The following is a 19,382-nucleotide window of genomic DNA, read 5'->3' on the forward strand; positions in this document are numbered from 1 at the left end:
GTTATGACCACGAAAGAGACAGGTTTTTATTCCACCCTCTAAAGCATTTCACTATAAACACACATTATGCCATACCACTCTACACTCCTCTCCATTCTGAAAGATTCTAGAAGTGTCACTCTCACTCCTGGAGAGGTAGGCATATACAGTCTATGGCAGTTATTATTCTTGCTCCACAGTGTCTTGTCGTCTTCGTCCATGTTCTTTTTCATCCCTCTGCCCTTGTGTGTAGCTGAATACTGTGTGTGTCCTGGATTCGGTCCTATGTAGCAAAAACCTGAAATAGTGTTTTTTTTTTTTTTTTTACATTGGATAAAGGTAGAGACTCCGAGCTAGAAAATGGTATATTATACACTAAGGTTAACATTAGGCTATAACTAGCAATACAAATGGCTTTCTGAGATACGGATAATATTACTACACAGATCATACATCTAACGTTAGCTAGCTAACATTAGCTAGCTAGCTAACAGTACGCTTTAAATTGCAATGAAAACAACTTTCTGCCAAAATTAGAAATGTATAATATCTGAAAATGTAGGTAGGTTGAGTCTCTTACTCGTATACATGGATGAACGCTTCTCCCTCTCTGTCACGGATGCCATGGTTACCATTAGTTTGAAGATGGGGCAGAAGTAGTGTGAAGTAGTGACGGCCCTCTCCTGTGAAGTAGTGACGGCCCTCTCCTGTGAAGTAGTGACGGCCCTCTCCTGTGAAGTAGTGACGGCCCTCTCCTGTGAAGTAGTGACGGCCCTCTCCTGTGAAGTAGTGACGGCCCTCTCCTGTGAAGTAGTGACGTGCCTCTCCTGTGAAGTAGTGACGTGCCTCTCCTGTGAAGTAGTGACGTGCCTCTCCTGTGAAGTAGTGACGTGCCTCTCCTGTGAAGTAGTGACGGCCCTCTCCTGTGAAGTAGTGACGTGCCTCTCCTGTGAAGTAGTGACGTGCCTCTCCTGTGAAGTAGTGACGTGCCTCTCCTGTGAAGTAGTGACGTGCCTCTCCTGTGAAGTAGTGACGTGCCTCTCCTGTGAAGTAGTGACGTGCCTCTCCTGTGAAGTAGTGACGTGCCTCTCCTGTGAAGTAGTGACGTGCCTCTCCTGTGAAGTAGTGACGGCCCTCTCCTGTGAAGTAGTGACGGCCCTCTCCTGTGAAGTAGTGACGGCCCTCTCCTGTGAAGTAGTGACGGCCCTCTCCTGTGAAGTAGTGACGGCCCTCTCCTGTGAAGTAGTGACGGCCCTCTCCTGTGAAGTAGTGACGGCCCTCTCCTGTGAAGTAGTGACGGCCCTCTCCTGTGAAGTAGTGACGGCCCTCTCCTGTGAAGTAGTGACGGCCCTCTCCTGTGAAGTAGTGACGGCCCTCTCCTGTGAAGTAGTGACGGCCTCTCCTGTGAAGTAGTGACGTGCCTCTCCTGTGAAGTAGTGACGTGCCTCTCCTGTGAAGTAGTGACGTGCCTCTCCTGTGAAGTAGTGACGTGCCTCTCCTGTGAAGTAGTGACGGCCCTCTCCTGTGAAGTAGTGACGGCCCTCTCCTGTGAAGTAGTGACGGCCCTCTCCTGTGAAGTAGTGACGGCCCTCTCCTGTGAAGTAGTGACGGCCCTCTCCTGTGAAGTAGTGACGGCCCTCTCCTGTGAAGTAGTGACGGCCCTCTCCTGTGAAGTAGTGACGGCCCTCTCCTGTGAAGTAGTGACGGCCCTCTCCTGTGAAGTAGTGACGGCCCTCTCCTGTGAAGTAGTGACGGCCCTCTCCTGTGAAGTAGTGACGGCCTCTCCTGTGAAGTAGTGACGTGCCTCTCCTGTGAAGTAGTGACGGCCTCTCCTGTGAAGTAGTGACGTGCTAATCTCCTGTGAAGTAGTGACGTGCCTCTCCTGTGAAGTAGTGACGTGCCTCTCCTGTGAAGTAGTGACGTGCCTCTCCTGTGAAGTAGTGACGTGCCTCTCCTGTGAAGTAGTGACGTGCCTCTCCTGTGAAGTAGTGACGTGCCTCTCCTGTGAAGTAGTGACGTGCCTCTCCTGTGAAGTAGTGACGTGCCTCTCCTGTGAAGTAGTGACGTGCCTCTCCTGTGAAGTAGTGACGGCCCTCTCCTGTGAAGTAGTGACGGCCTCTCCTGTGAAGTAGTGACGTGCTAATCTCCTGTGAAGTAGTGACGGCCTCTCCTGTGAAGTAGTGACGGCCTCTCCTGTGAAGTAGTGACGGCCCTCTCCTGTGAAGTAGTGACGTGCCTCTCCTGTGAAGTAGTGACGTGCCTCTCCTGTGAAGTAGTGACGTGCCTCTCCTGTGAAGTAGTGACGTGCCTCTCCTGTGAAGTAGTGACGGCCTCTCCTGTGAAGTAGTGACGTGCCTCTCCTGTGAAGTAGTGACGGCCTCTCCTGTGAAGTAGTGACGGCCTCTCCTGTGAAGTAGTGACGTGCTAATCTCCTGTGAAGTAGTGACGGCCCTCTCCTGTGAAGTAGTGACGGCCTCTCCTGTGAAGTAGTGACGGCCTCTCCTGTGAAGTAGTGACGGCCTCTCCTGTGAAGTAGTGACGGCCTCTCCTGTGAAGTAGTGACGGCCTCTCCTGTGAAGTAGTGACGTGCTAATCTCCTGTGAAGTAGTGACGTGCCTCTCCTGTGAAGTAGTGACGGCCTCTCCTGTGAAGTAGTGACGTGCCTCTCCTGTGAAGTAGTGACGTGCCTCTCCTGTGAAATAGGGACGTGCCTCTCCTGTGAAGTAGTGACGGCCTTTCCTGTGAAGTAGTGACGGCCTCTCCTGTGAAGTAGTGACGTGCCTCTCCTGTGAAGTAGTGACGTGCCTCTCCTGTGAAGTAGTGACGGCCCTCTCCTGTGAAGTAGTGACGTGCCTCTCCTGTGAAGTAGTGACGTGCCTCTCCTGTGAAGTAGTGACGTGCCTCTCCTGTGAAGTAGTGACGGCCTCTCCTGTGAAGTAGTGACGTGCCTCTCCTGTGAAGTAGTGACGGCCTCTCCTGTGAAGTAGTGACGTGCCTCTCCTGTGAAGTAGTGACGTGCCTCTCCTGTGAAGTAGTGACGTGCCTCTCCTGTGAAGTAGTGACGGCCCTCTCCTGTGAAGTAGTGACGGCCCTCTCCTGTGAAGTAGTGACGGCCCTCTCCTGTGAAGTAGTGACGGCCCTCTCCTGTGAAGTAGTGACGGCCCTCTCCTGTGAAGTAGTGACGGCCCTCTCCTGTGAAGTAGTGACGGCCCTCTCCTGTGAAGTAGTGACGGCCCTCTCCTGTGAAGTAGTGACGGCCCTCTCCTGTGAAGTAGTGACGGCCTCTCCTGTGAAGTAGTGACGTGCCTCTCCTGTGAAGTAGTGACGTGCCTCTCCTGTGAAGTAGTGACGGCCCTCTCCTGTGAAGTAGTGACGGCCCTCTCCTGTGAAGTAGTGACGGCCCTCTCCTGTGAAGTAGTGACGGCCCTCTCCTGTGAAGTAGTGACGGCCCTCTCCTGTGAAGTAGTGACGGCCCTCTCCTGTGAAGTAGTGACGGCCCTCTCCTGTGAAGTAGTGACGGCCCTCTCCTGTGAAGTAGTGACGGCCCTCTCCTGTGAAGTAGTGACGGCCCTCTCCTGTGAAGTAGTGACGGCCCTCTCCTGTGAAGTAGTGACGGCCCTCTCCTGTGAAGTAGTGACGGCCCTCTCCTGTGAAGTAGTGACGGCCCTCTCCTGTGAAGTAGTGACGGCCCTCTCCTGTGAAGTAGTGACGGCCTCTCCTGTGAAGTAGTGACGTGCCTCTCCTGTGAAGTAGTGACGTGCCTCTCCTGTGAAGTAGTGACGGCCTCTCCTGTGAAGTAGTGACGGCCTCTCCTGTGAAGTAGTGACGTGCTAATCTCCTGTGAAGTAGTGACGTGCCTCTCCTGTGAAGTAGTGACGTGCCTCTCCTGTGAAGTAGTGACGTGCCTCTCCTGTGAAGTAGTGACGTGCCTCTCCTGTGAAGTAGTGACGTGCCTCTCCTGTGAAGTAGTGACGTGCCTCTCCTGTGAAGTAGTGACGTGCCTCTCCTGTGAAGTAGTGACGTGCCTCTCCTGTGAAGTAGTGACGTGCCTCTCCTGTGAAGTAGTGACGGCCCTCTCCTGTGAAGTAGTGACGGCCTCTCCTGTGAAGTAGTGACGTGCTAATCTCCTGTGAAGTAGTGACGGCCTCTCCTGTGAAGTAGTGACGGCCCTCTCCTGTGAAGTAGTGACGTGCCTCTCCTGTGAAGTAGTGACGTGCCTCTCCTGTGAAGTAGTGACGTGCCTCTCCTGTGAAGTAGTGACGTGCCTCTCCTGTGAAGTAGTGACGTGCCTCTCCTGTGAAGTAGTGACGGCCTCTCCTGTGAAGTAGTGACGTGCCTCTCCTGTGAAGTAGTGACGGCCCTCTCCTGTGAAGTAGTGACGGCCTCTCCTGTGAAGTAGTGACGGCCTCTCCTGTGAAGTAGTGACGTGCTAATCTCCTGTGAAGTAGTGACGGCCCTCTCCTGTGAAGTAGTGACGGCCTCTCCTGTGAAGTAGTGACGGCCTCTCCTGTGAAGTAGTGACGTGCTAATCTCCTGTGAAGTAGTGACGTGCCTCTCCTGTGAAGTAGTGACGGCCTCTCCTGTGAAGTAGTGACGTGCCTCTCCTGTGAAGTAGTGACGTGCCTCTCCTGTGAAATAGTGACGTGCCTCTCCTGTGAAGTAGTGACGGCCTCTCCTGTGAAGTAGTGACGGCCTCTCCTGTGAAGTAGTGACGTGCCTCTCCTGTGAAGTAGTGACGGCCCTCTCCTGTGAAGTAGTGACGTGCCTCTCCTGTGAAGTAGTGACGTGCCTCTCCTGTGAAGTAGTGACGTGCCTCTCCTGTGAAGTAGTGACGGCCTCTCCTGTGAAGTAGTGACGTGCCTCTCCTGTGAAGTAGTGACGGCCTCTCCTGTGAAGTAGTGACGTGCTAATCTCCTGTGAAGTAGTGACGGCCTCTCCTGTGAAGTAGTGACGTGCCTCTCCTGTGAAGTAGTGACGGCCTCTCCTGTGAAGTAGTGACGTGCCTCTCCTGTGAAGTAGTGACGTGCCTCTCCTGTGAAGTAGTGACGGCCTCTCCTGTGAAGTAGTGACGTGCCTCTCCTGTGAAGTAGTGACGTGCCTCTCCTGTGAAGTAGTGACGGCCTCTCCTGTGAAGTAGTGACGTGCTAATCTCCTGTGAAGTAGTGACGGCCTCTCCTGTGAAGTAGTGACGGCCCTCTCCTGTGAAGTAGTGACGGCCTCTCCTGTGAAGTAGTGACGGCCTCTCCTGTGAAGTAGTGACGTGCCTCTCCTGTGAAGTAGTGACGTGCCTCTCCTGTGAAGTAGTGACGTGCCTCTCCTGTGAAGTAGTGACGGCCTCTCCTGTGAAGTAGTGACGTGCCTCTCCTGTGAAGTAGTGACGGCCCTCTCCTGTGAAGTAGTGACGGCCTCTCCTGTGAAGTAGTGACGTGCTAATCTCCTGTGAAGTAGTGACGGCCCTCTCCTGTGAAGTAGTGACGGCCTCTCCTGTGAAGTAGTGACGGCCTCTCCTGTGAAGTAGTGACGGCCTCTCCTGTGAAGTAGTGACGGCCTCTCCTGTGAAGTAGTGACGTGCTAATCTCCTGTGAAGTAGTGACGTGCCTCTCCTGTGAAGTAGTGACGGCCTCTCCTGTGAAGTAGTGACGTGCCTCTCCTGTGAAGTAGTGACGTGCCTCTCCTGTGAAGTAGTGACGTGCCTCTCCTGTGAAGTAGTGACGGCCTCTCCTGTGAAGTAGTGACGTGCCTCTCCTGTGAAGTAGTGACGTGCCTCTCCTGTGAAGTAGTGACGGCCCTCTCCTGTGAAGTAGTGACGGCCCTCTCCTGTGAAGTAGTGACGGCCCTCTCCTGTGAAGTAGTGACGTGCCTCTCCTGTGAAGTAGTGACGTGCCTCTCCTGTGAAGTAGTGACGTGCCTCTCCTGTGAAGTAGTGACGGCCTCTCCTGTGAAGTAGTGACGGCCCTCTCCTGTGAAGTAGTGACGGCCCTCTCCTGTGAAGTAGTGACGGCCCTCTCCTGTGAAGTAGTGACTGCCTCTCCTGTGAAGTAGTGACGTGCTAATCTCCTGTGAAGTAGTGACGGCCCTCTCCTGTGAAGTAGTGACGGCCCTCTCCTGTGAAGTAGTGACGGCCTCTCCTGTGAAGTAGTGACGGCCTCTCCTGTGAAGTAGTGACGTGCTAATCTCCTGTGAAGTAGTGACGTGCTAATCTCCTGTGAAGTAGTGACGTGCCTCTCCTGTGAAGTAGTGACGTGCCTCTCCTGTGAAGTAGTGACGTGCCTCTCCTGTGAAGTAGTGACGTGCCTCTCCTGTGAAGTAGTGACGTGCCTCTCCTGTGAAGTAGTGACGTGCCTCTCCTGTGAAGTAGTGACGTGCCTCTCCTGTGAAGTAGTGACATGCGACATACGCCTAGTTTCCTGAAACGAGTCACCAGTTACACCCTGTGTGTACGTGTTTGGTTGTGATTGTGTGAAACCAACACATTTCCCAGACAGGGAAGCTGCCATTAGATTGGCCTCCCAGTACACACACACTTACCCAGACAGGGAAGCTGACGTTAGATTGGCCTCCCAGTACACACACACTTACCCAGACAGGGAAGCTGCCATTAGATTGGCCTCCCAGTACACACACACTTACCCAGACAGGGAAGCTGCCATTAGATTGGCCTCCCAGTACACACACACACACTTACCCAGACAGGGAAGCTGCCATTAGATAGGCATCCCAGTACACACACACTTACCCAGACAGGGAAGCTGCCATTAGATTGGCCTCCCAGTACACACACACTTACCCAGACAGGGAAGCTGCCATTAGATTGGCCTCCCAGTACACACACACTTACCCAGACAGGGAAGCTATCCATTAGATTGGCCTCCCAGTACACACACACACTTACCCAGACAGGGAAGCTGCCATTAGATTGGCCTCCCAGTACACACACACACTTACCCAGACAGGGAAGCTGCCATTAGATTGGCCTCCCAGTACACACACACACTTACCCAGACAGGGAAGCTGCCGTTAGATTGGCCTCCCAGTACACACACACTTACCCAGACAGGGAAGCTGCCATTAGATTGGCCTCCCAGTACCCTGACACTTACCCACACAGGGAACCTGCCGTTAGATCGGCCTCCCAGTACCCTGACACTTACCCCTCCACCACCTCTAGGGCTGTGAGAGGCTTCATTTAACAGCTCTAATTTGTTCTTCCCTGTTGTATAGATAAGATGGAGGGAGGAGGAGAGGAAGAGAGGGAAGGTAGAGAACAGGTGTCTCAGATCCTATCATGCTGACAGCTCCTTCAAAACAAAGAGAGAGGTGAGGAGAGCGAGCGAGTAGGAGGGGAGATAAAAACAATTACAGAGAGAAACACAATGTAGAGTGTGAGTCTAGTTCCTGTTTGTACTATACGTCATTAGTCTACACAACAAAAAAAATGAACCATTACACAACCACAATACAACCATTACACAACCAAAAAAACAACTATAACACAACCATAGCACAACCACAATATGATAAAATAACATATAGCTTATTAGTCCATATGTGATGGAAATGGGTGTTGAGCTTTAACCTTTCACGAGTATCTACCCCGGATCCGGGAGCACCCCCCACCCACCCCCCCACACTGATTAGCATCGCTAGCATAGCGTCACAATTAAATAGTAGCATCTAAATATCATTAAATCACAAGTCCAAGACACCTAATGAAAGATACAGATCTTGTGAATAAAGTCACCATTTCAGATTTTTAAAATGTTTTACAGGGAAGACAAAATATGTAAATCTATTAGCTAACCATGTTAGCAAAAGACACCCTTTTTCTTTGTCCACCATTTTTTCTCAACACCAGTAGCTATCACCAATTCGGCTAAACTAAGATATTAATAGCCACTAACCAAGAAAAAACCTCATCAGATGATAGTCTGATAACATATTTATGGTATAGGATAGGTTTTGTTAGAAAAATGTGCATATTTCAGGTATAAATCATAGTTTGCCATTGCAGCCAGCATCACAAATCTCACCAAAGCTCCTAGAATTACTACAGACAGGAACCTGTATTACCAATTTACTCATCATAAAACATTTATGAAAAATACACAGCACATAGCAATGGACAGACACAGATCTTGTGAATTCAGACAACATTTCAGATTTTCTAAGTGTTTTACGGCGAAAACACAATAAATCGTTATATTAGCATACCACATACGCAAACGTTACCCGAGCACTGATTCTAGCCAAAGAGAGCGATATCATATCATCGCCAAAATATATTAATTTTTTCACTAACCTTCTCAGAATTCTTCAGATGACACTCCTGTAACATCATATTACAACATACATATACAGTTTGTTCGAAAATGTGCATATTTAGCCATAAAAAACAGTGGTTATACAATGAAAATAGTAGCAAAACAAGCCTGGAAATGTCGGTCGCCATCTTTGAGTGATCTAGTTTAATCAATAGCTAATCATATACTTGACTAAAAAATACAGGGTTGACAGGAATCGAAAGACAAATTAGTTCTTAATGCAATCGCTGATTTACATTTTTTAAATTATCCTTACTTTTCAATACAGGTTGCGCCAAGCGAAGCTATACAAAACAAGATGGCGGCGTAAGCTTTAACATTTTTCGACAGAAACACGATTTATCATCATAAATTGTTCTTACTGTGAGCTGTTCTTCCATCAGAATCTTGGGCAAAGAATCCTTTCTTGGGTCTAATCTTCTTTTGGTCGAAAGATGTCCACTTGTCCGTCGAAATGCCCACTAACGTACGACCGGGAGCCCGAAATGTGCCCAGCGCGTCAAAGTGCACAACAAAGCAATGCCTCAAAATCGCACTAAAAGGATATAAATTGCTATACAACGGTTCAAATTAACTACCTTATGATGCTGTTAACACCTATAACGGGTGAAAACATGACCGGAGAAATATTACTGGCTACACTAATGCTTGGAAAAAGAGCAGGGCGGTGTCCACCGCGCGTCCGGCGCAGCTGGAAAAGAGTTCCTACCTACAGGTTTTTTTCTTTTATAGTGGCTGTGATTGCGCAATCGATACCATTCAAAGCGTCATCACGTAAAGGCATCCAGGGGAAGACGTAAGCAGTGTCCGTATCCTCATAGCGTTCACAGTGGCCTTTAAACTGACTCCAGATCAGGGGCCAAAATGTGTGAAATCTGACTCCATGTCAGGGAAATTGCTGTAGAATGAGTTCTGTTCCACTCAGAGACAAAATTCCAACGGCTATAGAAACTAGAGTGTTTTCTATCCAATAATAGTAATAATATGCATATTGTACGATCAAGAATTGAGTAGGAAGCCGTTTCATCTGTAGAGACAATTATGCTAATTTGAAACAGCACCCCCTATAGTCGCAAGAAGTTAACCCAACCCCTCCGACACACACAACAACACGATGTAACATGACCATGGCTCTGACTGCTGTAGTGCTGTTCTTAATCTCCTTAACAAACGGAATCCTCTAGAACATGTATTCCCAAACTGGGGTATGTGATCCCCAGGGGTATGCGCAATGCCATCGGGGTACGCCAAATAAAAAATGTGATTATCATTATTTTATTTTTTTCATTTTATTTACTTCTTTTTTTTCATATTTTCAAACAGTACATTTATATTTTCCAATGGGGCTATACATTTGGGTGAAGTTTTTTTTCTTGCCTGAGTAGCCTCGTTTCACTGCCAAAAATAAAATTCAACCATCTAGTGTTCAGCGAAATAACAACACAATGTCAAATACAGGTAGCCTAGTCAAATAATTAACATCCAATCACATTAACCGTTACTCTCTCGGGGGAATTCCACTCACGGTCCGTATGTAGCCAAACGTAGCTGCTGCTCATGTTGGTATCTGTACTGGGGGAGCAAAAGCCATGACAGGGAGACATAGTGGAGTGGTAACGTGGACACTACAGTGAAAATGGTTAACTTTGTTAAAGCAAGGCCCCTGAACTCTCGTGTATTTTCTGTGCTATGCAATGATGTGGGCAGCAACCATGTAACGCTTCTACAACATACAAAGTGCGTTGGTTATCAAGGGGCAAAGTATTGACACTTTCTTTTAATTGAGAGACAAGCTTAAAGTTTGCTTTGCTGACCATAATTTTCACTTGTCTGACCGCTTGCATGATGAGTTTCTCACACGACTATCTGGGTGATGTTTCTTCTCGCCTGAACAACTATATTCAATGTGCGGGACAAAACTGATACTATGATTATGAAGTTGGAGCTCTTCTCTGTCTGCATTAACAAGGACAACACACAAATCATTGTATGATTTTTGTTGTGTGCAAATGAACTCAAGCTTACGGACAATGTCAAATATGATATAGTGAGTGAGTTGGGTGCACAATTACGCAGGTACTTTCCCGAAATGGATGACACAAACAACTGGATTCGTTATCCCTTTCATGCCCTGCCTCCAGTCCACTTATTGATATCTGAACAAGAGAGCCTCGTTGAAATTGCAACAAGCGTTTCTGTGAAAATTGAATTTAATCAGAAGCCACTGCTAGAAACCATCAAAGTAGACTGTGCCTTGGCCAATCGCGCTGTTAAGACACTGATGCCCTTTGCAACCACGTACCTACGTGAGAGTGGATTCTCGGCCCTCACTAGCATGAAAACTAAATACAGGCACAGACTATGTGTGGAAAATAATTTAAAACGGAGACTCTCTCTTATGTGCATCCTTTCAAGCACACCCTCCTCATTAACCTGTGGTGAGTTATTCACAGTTTTCGATGAACAAATAAGGTTTTATATGTAAGATGCGTAAATCAAGAGCAAAATCATTGATTATTATTATATTATTATTTGTGCCCTGGTCCTATTAGAGATCTTTGTCACTTCCCACGAGCCGGGTTGACAAAAACTCAAACTCATTCTTATGTTTAATAAATGTATCGTGTGTGGCAGGCTTATAATGATGGCAAAAAAACAATATTTGAGAGTCCGCTGACCCTGGTGCTAGAGGGGTTACACAGCTGGAGGTTGAATATTTGAAGGGGTACGGGACTATAAAAAGTTTGGGAACCAGTGATTCAGGCTTAGTGGAAAACTGAGGTTTTCACATAAATACATCAGTAGATATTCCCGGTGGCAAAACAACACCAAAGCATCTTAATCTCCTCTAGAAATAACATGTCTGAGAGGAGGATTACAGACATATTATCAGTAGCAGGTGCATGTAAACATACTAAAGAAACACAAGTCAATAATGGCAATATACCTTATTATGGCAATATCTGTTGTTTTATAGTTTGTTTCACCCCGAAAGCACCGCGTCCCAAACTCTTCTTACTCTTTAACCATCTGAAACCTTTTCTACCCAGAAGGACCTAGTCTAGTCTGCCACGACTCTCCAGCTACCATTTAGGAAGACGTGGCTTCATGTCCCTGTTGGTTTACTCTCTAATGGCACTGTAAACTGTTCTTCCTATTAAAAGTCCCAGGTGTGTGTAAGCGCATGTGGCCTTAACCCAGCTGTCCCTGCGTTCTCCTCTGAAGCACAGAACTGTGGGACAGTTTACTGAATCTGACTGCCTAATAAGGTCAGATGCTCACTCTGATACACATTTGGGGCTGCTGCAGTGGCCACACACACATACACACAATACTAATTTATAAGACTCATAACAAAGAGGGAAGTCCACACACACACTCACTACCCCAGCTGTGTCTGAAGTCAGAGGGGTTCCTGTCAAAGCACAGTGTGTATCTGTGGGTTGCATGCGAGAAACACAGAAGCTATAAAACAAAAGATTAGTCACTAAGCTTGGAAGTCATCTCAGATTTACGTATGACAAACACACACACACACACACACACACACCACACACACACAAAGGCTCAAACATAACATAGACACACACACATAGCATGCATAAATACAGTATCACACACACATATGCAGACTCATACATAACATGAACACAGACACCCAGTACACATAGTTAGCATGCAGTCTGAAGCCACTTCAAAGACTATGTCGATGTATAGAGTCACTTTGAACTTCATTTAACAGAGTTTTAAAGGTAAACCAGTTAACAGTGTCTGTGATGGATTCTCCTAGAACTGCTGCGTGTGTTTTTAGGAGAGCCATCACACAGAAGATCAACCAGCGGCAGTTGCACATCTGCACGGAGTGTGTTCACAAGTCACCTTTCACAACCAGTTGTGGGTGGTGGCTCTCCTCTACCTATAGCACCTCATCTATATGTATCTGACGAGTCGAGGAATGCTGCTCACCCATTAGGGACTGTCTGTGAACTCTTTTCAGCAGCTCTGTTGCAAACTCCTATTAACACAATGTTAAACAGATGGATGCTGACCACAGACAGACGTGTTCTGACCAGCTCCTGATCCCACCACCTGGAATTCCACCAGGGATTATCCTGATGTTCTGACAGGAGTTACCAGAATAACCCAAATACCACTCCTTCATTCTCTCTCTCGCATTCCTTCCAAATACCACTCCCTCATTCTCTCTCTCTCCTTCCTTCCAAATACCACTCCCTCATTCTCTCTCTCTCTCTCTCCTTCCTTCCAAATACCACTCCCTTATTCTCTCTCTCTCCTTCCTTCCAAATACCACTCCCTCATTCTCTCTCTCGCATTCCTTCCAAATACCACTCCCTCATTCTCTCTCTGCTTCCTTCCAAATACCACTCCCTCATTCTCTCTCTCCTTCCTTCCAAATACCACTCCCTAATTCTCTCTCTCCTTCCTTCCAAATACCACTCCCTCATTCTTTCTCTCGCATTCCTTTCAAATACCACTCCCTCATTCTCTCTCTCGCCTTCCTTCCAAATACCACTCCCTCATTCTCTCTCTCCTTCCTTCCAAATACCACTCCCTCATTCTCTCTCTCCTTCCTTTCAAATACCACTCCCTCATTCTTTCTCTCGCATTCCTTCCAAATACCACTCCCTTATTCTCTCTCTCTCCTTCCTTCCAAATACCACTCCCTTATTCTCTCTCTCTCCTTCCTTCCAAATACCACTCCCTTATTCTCTCTCTCCTTCCTTCCAAATACCACTCCCTCATTCTCTCTCTCCTTCCTTTCAAATACCACTCCCTTATTCTCTCTCTCCTTCCTTTCAAATACCACTCCCTTATTCTCTCTCTCCTTCCTTTCAAATACCACTCCCTTATTCTCTCTCTCCTTCCTTTCAAATACCACTCCCTTATTCTCTCTCTCCTTCCTTCCAAATACCACTCCCTCATTCTCTCTCTCGCATTCCTTCCAAATACCACTCCCTCATTCTCTCTCTCGCATTCCTTCCAAATACCACTCCCTCATTCTCTCTCCTTCCTTCCAAATACCACTCCCTCATTCTCTCTCTCCTTCCTTCCAAATACCACTCCCTCATTCTCTCTCTCCTTCCTTCCAAATACCACTCCCTCATTCTCTCTCTCCTTCCTTTCAAATACCACTCCCTCATTCTCTCTCTCTCTCCTTCCTTCCAAATACCACTCCCTCATTCTCTCTCTCTCTCCTTCGTTCCAAATACCACTCCCTCATTCTCTCTCTCTCTCCTTCCTTCCAAATACCACTCCCTCATTCTCTCTCTCTCTCTCCTTCCTTCCAAATACCACTCCCTCATTCTCTCTCTCTCTCCTTCCTTCCAAATACCACTCCCGCATTCTCTCTCTCTCCTTCCTTCCAAATACCACTCCCGCATTCTCTCTCTCTCTCTCTCCTTCCTTCCAAATACCACCCCCTCATTCTCTCTCTCTCTCTCTCTCTCTCTCTCCTTCCTTCCAAATACCACTCCCTCTTTCTCTCCTTCCTTCCTTCCAAATGCCACTCCCTCTTTCTCTCTCTCTCTCCTTCCTTCCAAATACCACTCCCGCATTCTCTCTCTCTCCTTCCTTCCAAATACCACTCCCGCATTCTCTCTCTCTCTCTCTCCTTCCTTCCAAATACCACCCCCTCATTCTCTCTCTCTCTCTCTCTCTCTCTCTCCTTCCTTCCAAATACCACTCCCTCTTTCTCTCCTTCCTTCCTTCCAAATGCCACTCCCTCTCTCTCTCATTCTCTCTCTCCTTCCTTCCAAATACCAATCCCTCTTTCTCTCTCTCTCTCTCCTTCCTTCCAAATACCAATCCCTCTTTCTCTCTCTTTCTCTCCTTCCTTCCAAATACCACTCCCTCATTCTCTCTCTCTCTCTCCTTCCTTCCAAATACCACTCCCTCATTCTCTCTCTCTCTCTCTCTCTCCTTCCTTCCAAATACCACTCCCTCATTCTCTCTCTCTCTCTCCTTCCTTCCAAATACCACTCCCTCATTCTCTCTCTCTCTCTCCTTCCTTCCAAATACCACTCCCTCATTCCCTCTCTCTCCTTCCTTCCAAATACCACTCCCGCATTCTCTCTCTCTCTCCTTCCTTTCAAATACCACTCCCTTATTCTCTCTCTCCTTCCTTTCAAATACCACTCCCTTATTCTCTCTCTCCTTCCTTTCAAATACCACTCCCTTATTCTCTCTCTCCTTCCTTTCAAATACCACTCCCTTATTCTCTCTCTCCTTCCTTCCAAATACCACTCCCTCATTCTCTCTCTCGCATTCCTTCCAAATACCACTCCCTCATTCTCTCTCCTTCCTTCCAAATACCACTCCCTCATTCTCTCTCTCCTTCCTTCCAAATACCACTCCCTCATTCTCTCTCTCCTTCCTTCCAAATACCACTCCCTCATTCTCTCTCTCCTTCCTTTCAAATACCACTCCCTCATTCTCTCTCTCTCTCCTTCCTTCCAAATACCACTCCCTCATTCTCTCTCTCTCTCCTTCCTTCCAAATACCACTCCCTCATTCTCTCTCTCTCTCTCCTTCCTTCCAAATACCACTCCCTCATTCTCTCTCTCTCTCCTTCCTTCCAAATACCACTCCCGCATTCTCTCTCTCTCCTTCCTTCCAAATACCACTCCCGCATTCTCTCTCTCTCTCTCTCCTTCCTTCCAAATACCACCCCCTCATTCTCTCTCTCTCTCTCTCTCTCTCTCTCCTTCCTTCCAAATACCACTCCCTCTTTCTCTCCTTCCTTCCTTCCAAATGCCACTCCCTCTTTCTCTCTCTCTCTCCTTCCTTCCAAATACCACTCCCGCATTCTCTCTCTCTCCTTCCTTCCAAATACCACTCCCGCATTCTCTCTCTCTCTCTCTCCTTCCTTCCAAATACCACCCCCTCATTCTCTCTCTCTCTCTCTCTCTCTCTCTCCTTCCTTCCAAATACCACTCCCTCTTTCTCTCCTTCCTTCATTCCAAATGCCACTCCCTCTTTCTCTCTCTCTCTCCTTCCTTCCAAATGCCACTCCCTCTTTCTCTCTCTCTCTCCTTCCTTCCAAATACCACTCCCTCTCTCTCTCATTCTCTCTCTCCTTCCTTCCAAATACCAATCCCTCTTTCTCTCTCTCTCTCTCCTTCCTTCCAAATACCAATCCCTCTTTCTCTCTCTTTCTCTCCTTCCTTCCAAATACCACTCCCTCATTCTCTCTCTCTCTCTCCTTCCTTCCAAATACCACTCCCTCATTCTCTCTCTCTCTCTCTCTCTCCTTCCTTCCAAATACCACTCCCTCATTCTCTCTCTCTCTCTCCTTCCTTCCAAATACCACTCCCTCATTCTCTCTCTCTCTCTCCTTCCTTCCAAATACCACTCCCTCATTCCCTCTCTCTCCTTCCTTCCAAATACCACTCCCGCATTCTCTCTCTCTCTCCTTCCTTCCAAATACCACTCCCGCATTCTCTCTCTCTCCTTCCTTCCAAATACCACTCCCTCATTCTCTCTCTCTCTCTCTCTCTCTCTCTCCTTCCTTCCAAATACCACTCGCTCATTCTCTCCTTCCTTCCTTCCTTCCAAATACCACTCCCTCTTTCTCTCCTTCCTTCCTTCCAAATGCCACTCCTCTTTCTCTCTCTCTCTCCTTCCTTCCAAATACCACTCCCTCTTTCTCTCTCTCTCTCTCCTTCCTTCCAAATACCACTCCCTCTTTCTCTCTCTCTCTCCTTCCTTCCAAATACCACTCCCTCTTTCTCTCTCTCTCTCCTTCCTTCCAAATACCACTCCCTCTTTCTCTCTCTCTCTCTCCTTCCTTCCAAATACCATTCTCTCTCTCTCTCCTTCCTTCCAAATACCATTCTCTCTCTCTCTCCTTCCTTCCAAATACCACTCCCTCATTCTCTCTCTCGCATTCCTTCCAAATACCACTCCCTCATTCTCTCTCCTTCCTTCCAAATACCACTCCCTCATTCTCTCTCTCCTTCCTTCCAAATACCACTCCCTCATTCTCTCTCTCCTTCCTTCCAAATACCACTCCCTCATTCTCTCCTTCCTTCCTTCCAAATACCACTCCCTCATTCTCTCCTTCCTTCCTTCCAAATACCACTCCCTCTTTCTCTCCTTCCTTCCTTCCAAATGCCACTCCCTCTTTCTCTCTCTCTCTCCTTCCTTCCAAATACCACTCCCTCATTCTCTCTCTCTCTCTCCTTCCTTCCAAATACCACTCCCTCTTTCTCTCTCTCTCTCTCCTTCCTTCCAAATACCACTCCCTTTTTCTCTCTCTCTCTCCTTCCTTCCAAATACCACTCCCTCTTTCTCTCTCTCTCTCTCCTTCCTTCCAAATACCACTCCCTCATTCTCTCTCTCTCTCTCTCCTTCCTTCCAAATACCACTCCCTCATTCTCTCTCTCCTTCCTTCCAAATACCACTCCCGCATTCTCTCTCTCTCTCTCCTTCCTTCCAAATACCACTCCCGCATTCTCTCTCTCTCCTTCCTTCCAAATACCACTCGCTCATTCTCTCTCTCTCTCTCTCTCCTTCCTTCCAAATACCACTCGCTCATTCTCTCCTTCCTTCCTTCCTTCCAAATACCACTCCCTCTTTCTCTCCTTCCTTCCTTCCAAATGCCACTCCTCTTTCTCTCTCTCTCTCCTTCCTTCCAAATACCACTCCCTCTTTCTCTCTCTCTCTCTCCTTCCTTCCAAATACCACTCCCTCTTTCTCTCTCTCTCTCCTTCCTTCCAAATACCACTCCCTCTTTCTCTCTCTCTCTCTCCTTCCTTCCAAATACCATTCTCTCTCTCTCTCCTTCCTTCCAAATACCATTCTCTCTCTCTCTCCTTCCTTCCAAATACCACTCCCTCATTCTCTCTCTCGCATTCCTTCCAAATACCACTCCCTCATTCTCTCTCCTTCCTTCCAAATACCACTCCCTCATTCTCTCTCTCCTTCCTTCCAAATACCACTCCCTCATTCTCTCTCTCCTTCCTTCCAAATACCACTCCCTCATTCTCTCCTTCCTTCCTTCCAAATACCACTCCCTCATTCTCTCCTTCCTTCCTTCCAAATACCACTCCCTCTTTCTCTCCTTCCTTCCTTCCAAATGCCACTCCCTCTTTCTCTCTCTCTCTCCTTCCTTCCAAATACCACTCCCTCATTCTCTCTCTCTCTCTCCTTCCTTCCAAATACCACTCCCTCTTTCTCTCTCTCTCTCTCCTTCCTTCCAAATACCACTCCCTTTTTCTCTCTCTCTCTCCTTCCTTCCAAATACCACTCCCTCTTTCTCTCTCTCTCTCTCCTTCCTTCCAAATACCACTCCCTCATTCTCTCTCTCTCTCTCTCCTTCCTTCCAAATACCACTCCCTCATTCTCTCTCTCCTTCCTTCCAAATACCACTCCCGCATTCTCTCTCTCTCTCTCCTTCCTTCCAAATACCACTCCCGCATTCTCTCTCTCTCCTTCCTTCCAAATACCACTCGCTCATTCTCTCTCTCTCTCTCTCTCCTTCCTTCCAAATACCACTCGCTCATTCTCTCCTTCCTTCCTTCCTTCCAAATACCACTCCCTCTTTCTATCCTTCCTTCCTTCCAAATGCCACTCCCTCTTTCTCTCTCTCTCTCCTTCCTTCCAAATACCACTCCCTCTTTCTCTCTCTCTCTCCTTCCTTCCAAATACCACTCCCTCTTTCTCTCTCTCTCTCTCCTTCCTTCCAAATACCACTCCCTCTTTCTCTCTCTCTCTCTCCTTCCTTCCAAATACCACTCCCTCTTTCTCTCTCTCTCTCTCTCCTTCCTTCCAAATACCAATCCCTCTTTCTCTCTCTCTCTCCTTCCTTCCAAATACCAATCCCTCTTTTTCTCTCTCTCTCTCCTTCCTTCCAAATACCATTCTCTCTCTCTCTCCTTCCTTCCAAATACCATTCTCTCTCTCTCTCCTTCCTTCCAAATACCACTCCCTCATTCTCTCTCTCCTTCCTTCCAAATACCACTCCCTCATTCTCTCTCTCTCTCTCCTTCCTTCCAAATACCACTCCCTCTTTCTCTCTCTCTCTCTCCTTCCTTCCAAATACCAATCCCTCTTTCTCTCTCTCTCTCTCCTTCCTTCCAAATACCAATCCCTCTTTTTCTCTCTCTCTCTCCTTCCTTCCAAATACCATTCTCTCTCTCTCTCCTTCCTTCCAAATACCATTCTCTCTCTCTCTCCTTCCTTCCAAATACCATTCTCTCTCTCTCTCCTTCCTTCCAAATACCACTCCCTCATTCTCTCTCTCCTTCCTTCCAAATACCACTCCCTCATTCTCTCTCTCTCCTTCCTTCCAAATACCACTCCCTCATTCTCTCTCTCTCCTTCCTTCCAAATACCACTCCCTCATTCTCTCTCTCTCCTTCCTTCCAAATACCACTCCCTCATTCTCTCTCTCTCCTTCCTTTCAAATACCACTCCCTCATTCTCTCTCTCTCCTTCCTTCCAAATACCACTCCCTCATTCTCTCTCTCTCCTTCCTTCCAAATACCACTCCCTCATTCTCTCTCTCTCCTTCCTTCCAAATACCACTCCCTCATTCTCTCTCTCTCTCCTTCCTTCCAAATACCACTCCCTCATTCTCTCTCTCTCTCCTTCCTTCCAAATACCACTCCCTCATTCTCGCTCTCTCTCTCCTTCCTTCCAAATACCACTCCCTCATTCTCTCTCTCTCTCCTTCCTTCCAAATACCACTCCCTCATTCTCTCCTTCCTTCCAAATACCACTCCCTCTTTCTCTCCTTCCTTCCTTCCAAATGCCACTCCCTCTTTCTCTCTCTCTCTTTCCTTCCAAATACCACTCCCTCTTTCTCTCTCTCTCTCCTTCCTTCCAAATACCACTCCCTCTTTCTCTCTTTCTCTCCTTCCTTCCAAATACCACTCCCTCTTTCTCTCTCTCTCCTTCCTTCCAAATACCACTCCCTCTTTCTCTCTCTCTCTCTCTCCTTCCTTCCAAATACCACTCCCTCATTTTCTCTCTCTCTCTCTCCTTCCTTCCAAATACCTCTCTCTCTCCTTCCTTCCAAATACCACTCCCTCATTCTCTCTCTCTCTCTCTCTCCTTCCT

General features: G+C 47.7%; 1 protein-coding gene across 1 annotated transcript in view; it reads left to right on the forward strand.

The window, feature by feature from the left end:
- The window catches only part of pdgfd (platelet derived growth factor d), a 151,374-nt gene that overhangs the window by 91,217 nt on the left and 40,775 nt on the right, over positions 1 to 19,382 (forward strand). The gene's annotated exons all lie outside the window — the stretch shown is intronic.

Source organism: Salvelinus fontinalis, chromosome 33, assembly GCF_029448725.1.
Source record: "Salvelinus fontinalis isolate EN_2023a chromosome 33, ASM2944872v1, whole genome shotgun sequence".
Lineage (NCBI taxonomy): Eukaryota > Metazoa > Chordata > Actinopteri > Salmoniformes > Salmonidae > Salvelinus > Salvelinus fontinalis.